The sequence below is a fragment of the Petaurus breviceps genome, unplaced genomic scaffold, assembly GCF_028583685.1.
Source record: "Petaurus breviceps papuanus isolate PSGF00001 unplaced genomic scaffold, PetGlider_PUasm1.0 37, whole genome shotgun sequence".
NCBI classification, from domain to species: Eukaryota; Metazoa; Chordata; class Mammalia; order Diprotodontia; family Petauridae; genus Petaurus; species Petaurus breviceps.
In genome coordinates, this window is record NW_027186296.1 from 64,003,722 (window position 1) to 64,016,184 (window position 12,463).

A 12,463-nucleotide genomic window follows, 5' to 3' on the forward strand; every position below is an offset into this window, starting at 1 on the left:
CTAGTTGCCTTAGGACAATACCTAAACCATTCTAGAAAGTGAAGTGGCAAAATTTGTATATAAAATATGGATGATTCAAATGTCCTATGTTACCTTGAAAACTTAGTCTGATTTGTGCAAAACTCAACCCAAATCCCAATTTCTAAATTTTCAGCCTAGGAATACACAAGCAGCATTTACAGCCAGCAAATCAACATTTCCTCTCTTTTGATACTCTTGGGCCATACATTTGTGAGTATCTTTTCCACCATACCCTCCCACAATGTGCCTAGATTTGATTCACTTTACCACTGAAGAACAAGTAAAAATAAAGACGACGAATCATTTTTTTTGTACTTTTATTTGAGAAGAGACTCTACATAAACTATGTCAGGAAGATACAGGTTTACACACATTTTCATCAATCAATAAATGGAGTCGTTAACATAACACTGAAGATATGATACTATGAGGAAGACAGATGGCCAAGGAATATTTACAACTCTCACATATGATATATTTATATTTGAGATGGATATATACATATATACATGTACATGTGCATATACATACATATATCTATACATACACACACATATATACATATATATGTATAAAAGGCGTTCTAAACAAAAGTCAAGAAAAGAGTTTGCCTTCATTTGCAGCAATTAATATTTGAAAGTGAAGAATGTTTTGTATTTGTTAGTGTTGTTTTGTTAAATCTCTGCCCCCACCTTTAAATCCAATTCTGATAGAACCCAAAGAGGAAATGTCTACTTTGGGATTGGTGGGCATGAGAGTGACAGATGGTCTCATGGTTGATGACTAAAGGGGGCAGAGTGAGAAGAAAATGTCTAATGGAAAAAATGACCTTTGGTGATGCCATTAAATCATCCTTTGTACTAAACATAAATTATTAATAGTTTTAAAAAAATAATTATCTGTTTTCTTTTGAGGTTGAGGAGAGTGAAAGGGAGCTAGGAAAAGGATTAAGGGTGGGACATTGCCTTTTCAACACATCCCTTAACCTAAGTTGGGCACTTCCCCCACCCCACCCCCACCCCAGGAGTATCTTATCAAGATAATTTTAATATATTTACTCACATAAAGGCCACCTTCACATAACAGTTGCACCTGGACCATAAGCCTGTTATCCAATGGCCAATGCAATCATTACTGTATCTTCAGATGGCTCATGCATTTTACATATGACAAAATTGATGCTCCAAATATGGCCAATATACAGGTGAATAGGACATATCCAAGTGTTTTCTTCCTCATTATAGGAAAAGTGCATAAGAAACATCACCTCAAGGAAGAGGCAGGAAACACATTTTTTACTAAAAAATTTCAGTTTTGAATTTGAAATAAGCTACTTTGGAATCCAAAGGATGGGAAAGAGGCAGGATCTTAACTTTTCAGAGAATTGGAAAGAACACATAAGCATCATAGAGGAATATTTCTTAATCATACACAAGAACTTAGGAATATCACTTGAGATGAAAATAAATCAGGTAAAATCCAGTTGAGCATTCCGCATCTTTAATTCTATACCCATGCTGCCAAAAGATCTCTCAGCCATAGTTAGACAACATTGTACACATTGCTCAACCTTTCTCCAAGCCAAATTGCATTTTGGGTGTATTTATGCACAGGTGGGTTTAACTTGGTTTCAAACACTTGTACATACACTCACACATGCATACACACACATATTTCCTTTACATACCATTGCTTAGTAAGTTTCTTAATGCAAATAATCCCTCCAAAGACCAATAAATTGTACAAATATTGAAAACACTCACATGGGTACATACATACCAACACATACACAGTCAGATGTTAACAGATATAACTGCCTTAAAATATACTTAGAACAGAAAACTTGAGGGGGCGTGGGGGAATTTTTAACAGCACCTAAACTTCATTCCCCAAATTGCTTTTTGAGTACATACTAATCTCCTAGTGCACTGAAGCAGGTACCAGCTGATTCTTCGGATATTGAAACATTTCTACACAAGTCTGAATAAAGATAAAGGACATGTAATGTCCAGTAGGAAATAAATCAGCGCACATCATTTACATGGCAATAAATCCTTCATTTCTACTGAAATAAGGTATGTAAAGTAGCACTTAGTTTAACACAAGTTTTTGTTCTGCATTAAGCCTATCTGTAAAAAGCCACTCATGCAAAAAATTACCTCCAGGTTTAGCTGGGTTTTTAAAGGACACTTCTCCTGAAAATGAGTCCCTTTCACATAGGGAAAAGGGGGAAAAACATACACTTGTGGCAGCTAATTCCATCTGACAGTGGAAAATTTGAGACTTTGGTGTTTGTAAGGTATTTGCCATAGGGAACCTGAAAGCAGTACTGAGCTGACCTATAAAGGATCAGAGGGCTGAAATAGCCCTAGAAAGCTTCAGGGCTTTTCCAAATATTAAACATTTGGAGGCCTTTATCCTCCAATCTATTCTTTCCTTAAATTTCTGTCATTATACCTTCCATATTTCAAAGGTTTCTTGGTCTGTTTTCCAATGTCATTCCCAGTTAACCTGAAACCCCCTTGCCACCTGTTCTTTAAATCCATTACTATCCAATAAACAACCTCTTCCCTTTTATCCTACAACATTTTTTCTCCTCTGAGGATTACCTACCACCTCATCCCTAATTTTCTGTCAGTCAAAACTATATGTATATGCTTTTGCCAAAGGCCTACAGTTGTTCCTACCTTTAAATACAAGAACTTCATCTAATCATAGAGACATTAATTAGATACTTCTAAAACCCCTCCAAAACCCTCCCCACTCCACATATAAATATATGCACATGTTTTCCTATGGAAAAATTTGATTTGGATCTAAATTTCATCCAAAATACCAGGAGAAAGAGAAAAGGATAACTTCTACCCAGAAATGCAGACATGGTCCAGAAATCAGGATTATAAATGGTAACGATTCACTTTTAAGATATAGCTGTTGTCCATTTTTGCTTTCTACTGACCCCTAGCAGGGGAGTTATCTTAACATCTCAAGATACTGCAATTATTCTACTGGGAACCATTTAGAATAGTATCTTATTAGAGAAAGACAACAGGCATTGCTGAAGGAGCCAGAAGGGACAGAGGGAAAAAGGGAGAAAGGGAGAAAGTTTAGTGCTTTGTAAGATTTGAAGGCAGTTTCATTGAAGTTTATTTGGCAGCTATGGAGAAGATGGCACTTGAGATGAAATCTGAGCCAACTGTCTCCCCTTCCATGCAGAGAAGTCACACTGACATGAATTGAGAAGGATTCTACATGCTGCATTTGCTAATTCACCAAGGGAAGGTAGTATGGGCTCTAAGGTAATATCTATTTATTCCTTTGTATTATGATTACTGAACAGTCCAAAATTAAAGAGATAACATGTAGAAAACTTTGGTTGATCTTATTTTTTTGATTATATCTAACCAGTATGTCATTGTAGGAAAGGTAAGACCAATTAATTGTGATTTCACACAAGGAAAATCTCATACTGAATAGCACTTAGGAGAAGACTATTATTAATCAGGTTTAAAAAATGACCGTCTGATTTCTCCACAAACATTTTTATGTTTATAGGTATCAACATAAAATGGGTCTAATAAGAAGTTTGCTCTTCTTATAGACCTTACTTGCTTAGAATATTGTCTTCAATTCCTACAATAATGTTTCCAAATGAATATTGTCTCCAAACTATACTTTTACCTTGTGAAAAACATGTGGGAAAGAAAATAAACATCTATACAAATTCTCAGAGTCTACACGTATAATATTTCCTAAGTTTGTGGTTTACAAATCAGTCGAGTCCTGTGATGGGCTCTGAGGACAAAAGTTACCAAAGTATGATCTCAACTGACCTCTGCCTGTCATTCAGCTCTATTTTCCCAAGCTCCCAGAACTGGGGCAATGTGATAGAAACAACTGAACCACCAGACTTGGGAGGAAAAGAAAAGATATGATTTGCCAAGGGATGAATACCAGAGCTTAAAGACAAAGCCTCCCAGTTGCATCCCTAGAGGGTTAGAAACATGAAAAAGAAGCCTGTTCTCTGGTTGTCAGGAAGGTCAGGGTAGAAAGCAGGCAGTGTTTCAAGAGGGAAGATTGCTGTCCCTGGTCCTGAACACAGACAGCCATGATCCATAAGTAGTATTCACCATTCTGGAATTGAAAAGTTTTACCTGTCGCATGGAAAATTGTCAGCAGTCCCTGACTCTTGGTGGTGAACCTCAAGGCATTTATTTCAATGCCCACTATTTATAATGGCTCAGGCAAAAACTGGTCTCTGAAGTGTCAGGAACCTCTTATGCAGAAGTCATATTTCCCCCATGGGCTAAACTTGGTAAGATTTTGATGTTTATAGATCATCAAAACAATCTCTTCACTCAATTCCCTATCCAATTTTTCCCTGGTTTAGACCAAGTATCTTACATTTTCAGATTTTAGCGGACTGCTTGCATCCTTCTCCTCTGAGCAATTCTTCTAAATATCAAAGGTAGAATTGATTTAGATTATGATGACATCTTTAGCAAGAATTTTTTTTTGGGGGGGGGCTCTACACAAAATGCTGATCCACAGATTTTTCTACCTCTCCAGACCTAATTCAATGATCACATTTCCAAGAAACTGAGCAGAGCTTTACTGTGTTCTGGAATCATAAACAACTCCCTTCTCCACCTGTTCAACCCCCTCTTCTCCTCCCTCGTCTCCCACATACCTCTGAAATCTGGGAAAGCAAAACAGACATGAAAATGAAAACTATTCTTCCCCTGATTATACCAAGGTTTTCCAGGGAGGCAATGACCTTTGGGCTTTCTCACAACTGAGCACTCTCCTCTTCCAGGTTACTTCCTTTATGTTATATTTTGAAACTTTCCCTGAAACAATTTCTTCTCCAAGACATAGAACTAATCAAGCAGGCAAGTTGACACTATAGTGCAATAGCAGCAGGGCATATGTCATTGATGATTACCTCCATCTCCTCTGGCTTGGATGAGCAGTTATTTTGTACTACCAACTCAGAGCAATCTTATCTGGCCTTGCAAATGGAACAGCCTGCTGGCCTCCAAGAAATGCTAAACTCTCAGCCAGAGTAAGAAAAAAAAGTGTCAAAACAAGTTCTCCTTGTTCCTGTTAAAATACTATCTCACATTTGCCATAACCTCTGAGTTATTTCTCCAGTGATACCATTGAAATCTCTAAATAATCAGTCTTGTTGCTAGGAAATCATATACTCAGGCAGATTGTCCTAGGCAGGCCTTTGCTTTATTTTGAAAGAGGTTATCTCCTCAGAATTTACAGAATGAATTATAAAATATCTTTCTGAACTGATTGAGATTCTCAAACTTCACACCTTTATTTTAAAAATCTTAGTTCTAATCCAATTTCGATTCTTTTTTTAAAAGGACTGCGATGTTTTCTTTATAGTAGATTATTAGGGGAAATAACCTACCGAAACTTTGGAATTCATGTGTTTCTTTTTTCTACAAAAACTAACAAAGGTTAGTATCTCATGATTGGAAGGAGTTCTAAAAGGTTGAAAAATGTAGGTCAGGTGGAATTTAAAAACGTCAATGAACTGCTTCCTCATTTCTATCTAGCCAGTGCTCTAATTCTTGCTATACCCCATAAGAGCTAAACTGTTTAGCCACATCTCACCATCTAGGATATTCTTTCCCTTTCCTCATAATAAAACTTTGTATTTGTAAAGAAATAATAATTTAGTATTGTTTCAAAAAACACTCAGTGACATTGCAGACACCTTGGATTCCTCAAAGGTCACTAATGATGTCATCTTTTCAGCCTAGAAATTGGCATAGATTTTTTTTAGAAGAAATTATTTTTGATGATTTAATTTCTAACTGTGTACCTGTCAATGGTAAGTGCACTCACACACAGTTATTAATGGATTGGGGGTTTGAGCTTTTTTCTTTTCTTTTTTAAAATTCTTTCAGTTCAGTGTAATTTTACCATATTTCTTTGGACATGGTAATGATTAACTTCCTGGCACCCATAATTTTTAACCAACTATCTGAAAAAAGTAGCTATTTAATAATAAGATACACAAAATTTTACTATATACCAAACCAAAGGAAAATATCACATAAAAGGGATGACAGTGGGCAATGGTTTAAAAATAATAGAATAGTACTAAATTTCAATATATGTTCAAAGTCCTAAACATAAAAATAAGGTGTGCCAACCACTTTCCTCTAGTGAAACAATTTAAGAATCAAAGCTTTTAGCATGTCTCTCTTTTAAGGCACATTTATCTTTGAATGGACAATGATGACATAACCTTAAGGAACAGAATGACAAATAATGAAAATCTCTAAAACCAGCTAGATGTTTGAATGAAGGTACACCTTCAACCTTAGCAGAACAAAATGGCAGGATTATAGTATCACACAAAAAGCCTCTTCATTTCTCATTTCTGAGAAAACCAGTTCAATAGTATCATTCCATGAGGCAGTGATAAAGCCTTCACATGTAGAGATGAAGTCCTTCCAAAGAAACTGAGGGGGAAAGAGAGAAATCAAGAAACTTCAGTTATCATATGCCCATCTCTGGAAAAATCAGGATAGAGTAGACAAGAATGATGTTATGTTGACACAAGATCTACAAGTTAAAATGCTACAAATAGATTAGGGCTAGATATGTTAAAGAATTTTCTAATGATAAAAGTAGCTAGATAGTGAATCAGGTAACCATGTGTGATTATTGTTCTAAAGGATAGAAATAATATACATCATTTGGGATTGTTTAGGTAGCCAGAGGAAAGGACTTAAATGACCTCAGGTCACCTTTTCTACCTCTGTGTTTTCAAGACAAGGAGCATGTTAACAACATGCAGCAGCTTGGCTTAATCACCTCATTGATGCGGTCACAATGAGAATCTGTTATTTAATTTTTTAAAAGGTCATCTTTTATGAGATGCTGATGCCTTCAACAAATCTGCATACTACTACAACAGTCACTCCACTAATGAGATGAATCACTTCCTGTCATGTAGTTCTCCCATTCCTTGAGAACATGAGCCATTCATCAAAGTCTACAGGTGACAAGGGAAAAACCCTAATATTTGGTTTAGCATTCTTCATCTTCTTCATTAAAAGTCAGAGGAACAGGTTGAAAATTTCAGGGAAAATAAATATGGAGATGATAGTTACTCTGTTTAAACAAAGTAGAAAGAAATGATGTATTTCAGAAAGAATGAATGAGTTATTTTAATTGACTTGTTGTCCCATGCCCTGTCCAAAAGTTATCTGCCCCACTTGTAGAATAACATTTTTCCATTGTTCTAAATGTGAATCCTAATGAAGTGATTCTCCATACTTCAGTGGTATTTTCAGAACTCAACAAAGGGGGGATGCTAAATTTGGGGGTTAGGGAGACTGAAAAGGGAAGCCCAATTTTTCATGCAATGAAATATGATATTGGGATGGATATCAAATATCTTCCCATGTGTTGATAGTCCAGGGTGGGAAAAGCCCTCAGACTATATAGAATACAGTTCTCTGCCTCCCTCTTTAAGTAAGCCATTATAATAATAGACTACCATTATAGCAAACTGTTAGGTGATATGTATATATATAAGGCGGAAAAGTAGTATAGTGCACTGGACTTGAACATATGAAAATCTAGGTTCAAATCCTATCTCAGACACTTACTAGTTATTTGATCCTGTGCAAATCACTTAACCTCTCTTGGTTTCAGTTTCCTCATCTATAAATGGGGATAAAATAGCATTTACTTCACAGGGTTTTTATGAGGATCTAAAGAGATGATATATGAATAGTATTTTATAAACTTTGAAGCTCTTTTCAAATGGAAGTTATAAATAGAAAATCCTTATGCTCCATGGGTTTTTATTCAAATTGTAATATTGTAAAGACAAGATCACTCCATGGCTGGCACAGTACCCATTTAGCAAACCCACTATGACCAATAGGGAAGTGATTAAACAATTAGGTGGCATTAGAAAGGTGGCCATATGAGGAACTTTGTCAGAATGTTCAGAAGAATGAAGTGTTCAGAATCATATCATATGGACTTATCTTTTCCTTAAGATAATCAAAAATAGTACAAATTTGAAATGGAAAAAGACCTGAACAAAATACAGAGAACTTTCATGGTGGAGACTTAAGACTTTGTTTTACTGTACTAAAAAAAAAGTTAACCTTTTGTCTCATTTCTACCTTGAACTTAGACAGTGATTTACTGAGTAGTTCCTCCCACCAACTCTATTCAAGGTACTAAACAGAACTCTCAGTTCCTGGCCAAGTGGTGGGATTTCCTCTGGATAGCAAATCTCTGAAACTGAGTGGAAAATAAGTTAGCAGCTTGGTTATCCAAGATTACCCAAAGGTAATCCCCACCCCAGGCTGTTCAGTGAAAGAGTCATGGAGGGTGCTGCTGTTTTTGTTATTTTTGCTGTTGTTGCAGGACCTTCCTTAAACTAAACTGAATATTAGTTCAGCTAAAATCTGATGAATATTGTGATGCTTCAGTTGAATCTTTTAAAAATATGTAAGCTACATTTCTGGTTTGAGCCAGTATACAAGATGCTTTATTTTGTGCTGTAATTTTCTTTGAAATAAATACATCTTCTGGTCACTGAACTTGATCTAGGGTTTCTAATACTGTTGCTTTAGGTGCCATCCCTGCTGATGGATAGTACTGGCTAGATGGAATATATTCTACAGAAAGGGGTAACCCCTGGGAACACAAAATATTAAAATTGGAAGGGTCCTTAGAGATCATCTAGTCCAACCCCCTCAATTTTGGGGATGAGGAAACTAAGACCCAGAAAGGATTGTTGATTTGCTCAAGGACAGAGAGCTATTCAGTTTCAGAGGCAGGACTAGACCCCAGATCTCCTGGTCCTCAGTCCAGGTTTTTTTTTTCCTTTTCCAAATTATAACAGTTCCTCTTCAGTTCTCCTGAAAACATCAGACAAATAGGTGGTTTTCTCTAGACAAAGAGCTGAGAAACTCAGAATTTAGTCTCCCTTAAAAGGCCAGTAACCATAAAAAAATGAAACATAAGTGAGAAATGGCAATGAATGTCTAGGCTTGATGTTGAAATACAAGAATAGGAAAAATAGGTAATAAGCCCAGAAAATACACTATACACATGTGCACCATGGGCATAAAACTGTTAACATAAGCCACATGAATTTGATCAGTGCACATGTATACATGACATCTCATAAACATTGATCATGGAAAATGAGAAAGAATGCATGTGTGTGGAACAAAATGCCCAGGCATCTACAACAAAATATGATGCTTATTACTTTTCATATATAGTCAGTAGGCTTTAGTTTTTATGATGTTGGACATGTCACATCATTTTCTCTCTTAAAATGAAATAAATACCCTTCCTTGGAAGTATGGTTAGGTATAAATGTCTCCCTTAACACAGATATCAATGGAAGTTCCCATGCATAAAAGGAGAAGAAAAGTAGGGTAACTTTTTAAAGAAGAATCAGTCAGCAAACACCATGGAGTCATGCTCCCCAGGATTCCAGAGATGATTATTATGCTCTATAATACTGAGGTTATTTTCCAAAGACTTCTGTGTGTTTTTTAGGGGAGATTTGGATCTGAAGGATGATTAGAAGCCCAGGTTCAATCCCTTTCTGGAGTTCTCAAGTTTATTCCAAGTGCCTACAAGGTTCTGATCCAACACATTAGGTTTGGATCAGTCATTGTGTTCATTTAAATTGTTACATACAGTGTCCAGCAATTGTATGAATTCAGTAGTGATGATGACAATGGACAATCACCAGCAGTTTTCATAAAAGCCTTACTGTAGTTCATAGTCCCTCTACTGCTCTCAGATGTCCACTTCTAATGAAGAGAAAAAGAGATCTGGATGCTGCTTCCTGCCATAAGAGAAGGATGCAGCTTTAGAGGGAAAGGTTATTTAATAACCCAAGTCCATCTGAATTAGATGCCTGTGCCAAAAGATGTATATACAAACTGGTTCACAAAATCTCAGCTTCAGTTACCATCCTGTAGCATTCAGAACCTGTTCACCAGACAGATCATTTTGGATTCCAGAGTAGAAAGGAGTCAAGTGACTTACAACTAACCCATACTTTTGAAATCAGGATTCTTCCCAGCATCTGGAAATGTAGTACAAACTGTGTATCATCAGCAGAGTGACTTTCATCCCATGATTAGTGCTTCCCTGACATCCTCATTCTAACTGAGCAGATAGTCTGGCTCAGCATGATGGTCAGAGAAAGGTGAGAGCTCCTGCTCCTGAGACCAGATCCTCACTTTGACTCCAGGGCCCCTGTGGTTTGGTAGTACAAGGACAAGGAGGTCAGTGGGTGAGGGAGGTAAAAAAGGAGGAGCTCAGGATGGACCAACATGGGTTCCAGATGGGATTTACAGGAGATACAGCCCAAGCATCTCAATGAGCTTTGCTGTAAAATTCACTGCACAGAGGTTAATCTAGATGTCAACATTGTCTGACAGCACTGAAATTACTCCAGGGCAGTGCTCCTTCTGAAGTCTTAATATAACAGTCAATTCCATCCTGCCTGAAGGAAATGAAAGTTTTCTGCTTTGTGTGCCAAATCATTCAGCACCAATTTTCTCACTGTTTGAAGTCCAAACTGTTTGTGGTCCTGGGATTCACCTTGCATTAAGATTTACGCTTATTTGGAGAAGTCCTCTTGTCAATCCCACAAAGGCAAGAGGATGGGAGCAAAGAAAAAGAAAAGAAAAGAAAAAAATCTTCTTTTGCTGTTGACCAAAAAATCAAATCACCTGGGTCAGATTTTTTTGTTCACTTGGTCTCTGGTCTTCTAGAGGCACCACCGCAATAGGGCGTATCCCTGCTTTGACAACAGCATAAAATGGACAATCACCAGAGAAAGCAGCCTCAGACCTCTGAGGCCATGGTTGCCTCAAGGAACTTACTCCCCTGAGTATTTTCTACAAGATAACCTCTAAAAGAATAAGTAATTTTACTAGTTCTGTGCTCTATTCACTGACTGCAGGAACCACTTCCTGTGGCTTTTATATCAGATGGACCTAAACAAGTTCTGAGGTCCACTTGCCTTCTGATTAAATTTTAGTGGTCTCCAACCCTTAAGAATTTTGGGAAATAAAGTAGGTGTCTTGGCTTTTACCTTTAACTATGATTCTTAGAAGAAATGCTCAAGTTGCTAAGGTTTTCTAAGGCAGAGAAGAAAGGTATGGCTGGGTTTGTACATAGGCTTATATCATGCCAGACAGCTTTGCATTAACCTTTCACTCCTTGTCCCCCTTGACTTCTCCAAATTATGAACTGGGGACGATATCACTGAAGAAAAGGCAATTGACAACTTAGAAAAAAAGAAGACCCCAGGGACCCAGCTTCTGTCAGATTGAAGAGATGGTACAGTTCACTGACTTAAGATATTTCTCTGCTACCATCTCCAACACACACACACACACACACACACAAACACACACTTACTTTAAGTATCAAAACCAGGCTAGTTTTACCCATGACATTTGGGAAAAGGTAGGCCAGTGTCAGTATTTAATTGTTTGTTTTACACTTGGATCAAGTATAAGGTGCAGACTTTCTGACTTTAGTCAAGCCAATTTCACTCTTTTCTTCCATCTGACCCCTACCATACGCACAAACTGATATCTCTTTAAGTTGGGGTTGAACTATCAATCAGAAGACTGTACATTAAAAGGAAAACCAGAGGACAAGAGACTGATTTCTCCAAGTATCAGCTGGGGGGGAGGGTGGGGAGAGGATTGAAAAGAAAAGAAAGAAAAGGAGGCTTAGGTAATGCTATAAGCTTTTGTTAGCTCCCCACCTCCCTTACCCAAGTGAGGATACAGAAGTTTTTGTGAGTCTTAGTGTTGTTGTCATTCATTCCTCTTTCACTAAAAGGGCTCCTCTGAAGGGAAGAAGTTCCTATCTCATCACACAGGAATGGGGGTTGGGGGAAAACACTCTTCTTTTTCAGAGAGAAAGAAATATTCTAGTTAGGTAAGGGGAATGAACCCCACAGCACAAAAAGAAAGAACATTTCTGAAAAAAGATCACATCCTCTGAGAAAAGATATATGCTCAAAAAAGCCCCCAATCAACTTTACAGTGATTAATTATAATTCCTGTAGCAGTTGTATCAATATTTACCACCTCCATCTTTGTTAAGAATGAATTTCCATCCTTAGATTTCAGAAAGAATAATCATTGCCTCCCTCCTGTCTCCCCCAATCCTTCTTGTGGAGAAAAAGCCTTAGGGTTACTAGAAGTAGCACCTGCTACTGTCATATTCACAATGGGAAGGGTGAGGCAGATAAATTGCCTGGTGAGACAAGGCAATGAATGCAGTTGGATGAGGACACTTTCTGTGGTGGTTTTTAGGATGCCTGCTATTCAATGATCAGGGTGCATAGAACAGTCAGCCACACACTGCAAGATGATAGACTTCTATTTGGCACCTG